Here is a 5,526-nt window from a genome sequence, read left to right on the forward strand (position 1 = left end):
TCCCCCCTTCCCCTCTAAAGATAAATAAATAAAATCTTAAAAAAAAATGGCTATTTTCTTCAAGGAGCTCAAAACCCTTACATTTACATTATTCCACAGACTAAAGCCCGAAAGGACTGAGGGTCTGAAAAGGTCAGAAGCACAACAGGCATGTCTTACTTGCATTACTAATTATTTCACTACTGTGTAGTTTTTGACAGATAAAGCTTTTTGGGTCTCCAGTTTACCAATCTGTAAAATTAAAACGGGACCTTGTGTTACTGAACAAGAGGTCCAAGGGAGGGGGCAATATCTGGCCCACCTAGGGATGCCAAATATTGCTACAAAACAGGGGCCCCTCCCAAGGACATAATACTAAAATCTACTGGGCTCTTCTGTCCCCCGCCAATTGGAAAGACATCTCTCAATGCCAGAGATTTGTGAAAAGGAAACAAAATGTTTATTTAATGCTATTCAGGCCTAACGCCTCCACTAAAATATCAAAGTCCTTTAGGGTATACACCTACACTCACACAGCGCTCCCTTCTCCCACTGTCCCAACTCCGGGTACCGTAAATCAGGAAAAGAGCACACGTCTGTGTTGCAGGCCGCTGGCACCGTCAGCTGTGTCGCCGTGCAGGCAGGATCTCGAGTTAATCCAAAGTACTGTGGTACCCTCTCACGGTCCACTGGCAAGAGTTCTTTGTACCCAGTTCCAGTCAGAGTCTCTCTTGCTTTCCAGGCCACGCAGCCAAAGGGGGCACCCCAAAGCCGCGTGGGCCTCTTCTACCAAAGCTGCAGGGGTTCACGCTCCACCAAAAGCATGTGGCTTTCTTCTTTACCTGGCTGCAGGGATCTCCATTCTGGCAAAGCTGCGTGGTTTTCCCTTTCACCTGGGCAGTTATCCCCTCATGTCCTGGAGCCCATCTTTTCCAAGCTCTCTCACAGGCACCTTTCCCTCAGGGGCGCAGCCCCTAGTTCCATCCTGGGTAGAAGCCACTCCCTTCTCCCCAGCTCAAAGCTTGGCCACAACTATTTAACATATCTATGGAACCAGTTAAAGGCTATAGATATGTTAAATAATCATTCCAGAGATTAGCTGCAAAACTGTTGCTATGCAAAACAGCTCTCAATGGCCTGGCTCCATTCATCCCTTCCCCCTGGGGGGGGGGGCGTGAGGACATCTTATATGTCTCTCCAATATTCCTGTACACTTTGAATTCTGGACACCATTCCAAATCTTATTTTTGGGGGTCCCCCCCCCTTGGCTGCACCCTGTATCACTTGGAGTGGTCTTTTGGTGTCTGACCCATCCTGTTTTGGGCCCATGAATCACAGCCCACCTCTCCTTCCTGCGAGTGTGATTGTCTGACCCACGGACCAAAGCCGTACTCTGTCCTTCCGGACACAGCAAGTGCCCGGGTTTTGAGCATGTGGCTCAAGTGTAGTCACCAAGACTATATAAAATGGGTCCTGGAGAGCAGTGGCCTCCCTTTGGATTTGAAAACTGGAAAGTGGAGCTGCGCTTGGTCATTCTCCCTACTTGTACAGAGACCCTGTCTTCAGGATAAAGGCTTCTGAGACCTAAAATAAAGCAGAGACAGGCAGAAAAATGAGTGTGTAGAAAAAAGTCCCGATGATGTCCTTTGAAGTATGGTCTGTTTGTCCATTTTTCACGATTGTCCATTGACTAAAGAATGTACTTTACTAGCAGATGTTTTCTTATTTTTCTATAATGTTGGATATAGAACAAGATTTACTATCAGTTAAACAAATAGATTGATGTTTTAAACAAAATTGGTTGCATGTGAAATACAGTCTGAATAGCACCAAGGAAAAGACCTTGGCACATTCCCTGCACTGCTGAGGTTAGATTTTGACTCCACCTGCACCTTCCTTTCTTTGTGGCAGCAATTTCGATCGTCATTGGCGCCATTTGCCTTTCAGCAATGGGATTTTTTTTTTGCTTACATTTTAACAAATATATGTCCCCTAATTTCATTACCTGGTATTTCCACAAATAGAGGAATTGAGGAGATTTTCTTTTTAAAGATTTTATTTATTTTAGAGAGAGGGGAAGGGAGGGAGCAAGAGAGGGAGAGAAACGTCAGTGTGTGAGGGATATCAGTTGCCTTTCACAAGGCCCCCAACCTGGGACCTGGCCCCAGCCCAGGAATGTGCCCTGAGTGGGAAGTGAACCGATGACCTTTCAGTTCACAGGCTGGCACTCAATCCACTGAGCCACACCAGCCAGGGTTGGAATTGGGGAGGTTTTTCATAGGCTACAGAATAATAAATTTTTAGAGGAAAAAACTCTATTGTCACCTTTCCACCTAGTACCTTGCTTACTGGTAATAATGGCCAAGTTTATTGGCAAAACTCCTTTGTGTTTTATTTTGAGACTCCCTACTATGTGTACAGCCAAAGCTGTGGTCCTGACTCAGGACTTGGGAGAAACCTAACTGCTACTTTGATTGCACCTTTTGCCCATGTTGGGAAATTTCTTACCTGCACACACAAAATCCCCTCTAACTGCCCTTAACCTGTTCACATGATGTGAACATAAAAACTTCATCTTCTTTCACTGATTCATTTAGTCACTAGGTTTTAAATTCATTCAATAATTTCATTGTTACTGTTGTAGACGATCGGCGGGTAAATACACACTCTCGGAGTCCGGAACCGAATTGATAAAAATTTTAATGGCCAAAGATTTTCCTGTGCAGGGGCAAACTTCCCCAACTGTGACCGGAGTCACGTAACTACTCAGAGCTACAAAATGGAAGTCGCACCTGGCTTACAGACTACTGGGTATTTATATTTTCTAGCAAGCAAGCAAAGGCATAGAGAAGCAGAGGTGGCGGTTAGCTATTGGCTTATTTAAAAACGGCGAGGGTCCCTGATTGGTGGGTGCTGCTGCTGGCGGGCACTTTCTGGCGGCCCGGGTTAGTTACCTTATTTGGCTAGAATTTTAAACCCAATTGTTCCCGGATGTTTGTTCATTACCCTGTTCCAGGAACTGCAGATTTAGGGTTGGGTAATGCCCTAGCTGTAATTTTCCTAGCTGGGTATAACAGTTACAATCAGTAGAATGCCTTCCTTCACTCACAAATTGTTTATTTGCTTTTTTGTGGGGCTGAGAAATGAACTAGATAAGCAGGGCTGAAGCTTGTTAAGCTTCCAAGAGCAATGCCCAAAGCTACACTGCAGACCTGGCAGTTTGTAAAAGAAGGAATTTTTTTTTAAAATCACTGTTGGCTTACCACCAGGTTGCAGAAAAACTTATTGCCACCATAAGATTATCTCTGATACCACACAGTGACAGAAAAGAAACCTGCAAGAAAGTTACGGCCACTCATGTGGTCCCCCTACATCTTTAAATTGAAGATTCAGCTACATACACTGAATTATTGAATGATTTGTGAGCAGAAACTTAAGAGTACTATATATATGATATATGTCTACACACACGTGTTAGGATGGGTGGGGTAGGAGAAAATGGCGGCTCAACTACAACCCAGAAAAGGTGGCTGGCGTCAAACCAGGGAGCCGGAAGGGCAGGCTTTATCTGGATAGCAACCTGAGCCCTAGGAGAACCACCAATGATATATTGCCGCCTTGTTCAAAGGGGACCAATCCCCAGCTCCCACGAAGAGAGCCTATGAAAATAAAACCCCACCACATTCCCTGCTTGGGCCAGAGGCTGGGGAACCTCGAGAGGTTCGCCGGGTGCTCAAACCCCAATAAAGTTCTATACTGCCTGACTGTGTGGCTGACTGGCATTTCTTCCTTGGCGGAGCCAAGGAAGTGTACATACAATGGATTATTAGCTATGAAAAAGAATGAAATCTTTCCTTTGCAACAACATGGGTGGACCTAGAGGATGTTATACTAAGTGAAATAATTCAGAGAAAAACAAATACCATATGATTTCACTAATATGTGGAATCCAAACAAAACATACATGCACTTCATAGATACAAAGAACTGATTGTTGGTTGCCAGAGACGGGTTGAGGGGGATGGTTGAAATGGATGGAAGTAGTTAAAAGGTACACATTTCCAGTTACAAAGTAAGTCATGGGAATGTAATATATAGCAAAGTGAGTGTAAATAACAATAGTGTATTAACTGAAAGTTGGTAAGAGAATGTATCTTAAATGTTCCCATCATATGAAAAACAATTGTATAGAGACGAGTGTAACAAGACTTACTGTAGTGATCCTTGTGGAACATAAATCAATACTGAAACAATATGTTGTATACTCGAAAGTAATAAAATGTTTTATGTTGCTTACCCTTCAATTTTTTAAAAACAGCACTACATACAACAAAATGAGATTCGTGTAAACAGCCATATTTCAAGATTAATGATTAAATATAAACTGCTTAGTTATGGTAACTAACATATAAATAACTGAAACAACCTTGTATTTTATTTAATAAAGGTGGTGTTGTGTCATGGATGTATCTGTGAGCTCATAAATGAAGAGCTTTCCCCGAAAACCATTCATTACATTCAAGACAATTCACCATGGGAAGTAATTTTTTCCTTATTATAGAAATCACAAACGTATATACAGTATACAGGATAACACCATCAATGCACAAGCACCCACAAATTACAGATGTAACAATAGCCTCGTATTATTCTTTAAGTAAAAGCGCTTTAAAGAAAATTATAACAATAATGACATCTCATCTCTAGTACTATCTCTAAGAAAATATTTTCCGACGTAACCACGATATTGTGACCACGCCCAAGAAAATCAACAATATCTCATATTGTCCAATAACGCAACAGAAAACATTCCTCAAGAACTTACTATTTTAAAGGGGAAATCACTGTACCTGGGATACAAGCTGGGGATGTCGGGAGATATGTAAGCATTTAGTTATCTAGAATAGTTCCCGAGTGATACAACAAAAGGAAGGACTCCCTTGCAAAAGAACGAACGAAAATTTCTTCTCCGTTACACCATAAGACTAGGCAGTACTGACCTGAAATTACTGTAATAGAGTAGAAATGGAGAGTTTTAACACATGTCTTTTCTTCTGGGGAACGTGCCAGAACTGCTGAACCTTGTGTGCATATCTGCACTTTGTATGCACAACGTTTAAAAACTAGGGTGGGTTCCCAGTTGCCAAGTCAATCCATCCCTTTTGCCCCGACTTAACATGGCGCCGTAGGCGGCTATTTCCGAGATCTGCGGCGACGCTACCATCCCGGCCAGCATCAAAGATGGCGCTCGTAACCACTGCGCACGCTCGGCTAGCCCTTACACGCCCACTCCCCCAAGGTCGCTGCGGGGTCCACTCTAGCCTCGGTGCTCGGTGGGCGCCTCCGCCAGCCAATCGCAGGGCGTAAACCTCGTTGGCCCCGCCTAGCGGGTCTGAGAGACCCCCGCGACTCCAGTTGACAGCGGCAGCAGCGGCGCAGCCGGTTCCGGGTTCGGCGCTGGACAACTCGCGAGGGGCGGTGCGGCAGGGCCGTGAGGCCCGGGGCCGCATCCTGTGACGTTTCCGGGTTTCGGCAGCTGTGAAGCCG

This window comes from Artibeus jamaicensis, unplaced genomic scaffold, assembly GCF_021234435.1.
Source record: "Artibeus jamaicensis isolate MK-2021 breed Jamaican fruit bat unplaced genomic scaffold, CSHL_Jam_final contig_525, whole genome shotgun sequence".
In the NCBI taxonomy this organism is placed as follows: domain Eukaryota; kingdom Metazoa; phylum Chordata; class Mammalia; order Chiroptera; family Phyllostomidae; genus Artibeus; species Artibeus jamaicensis.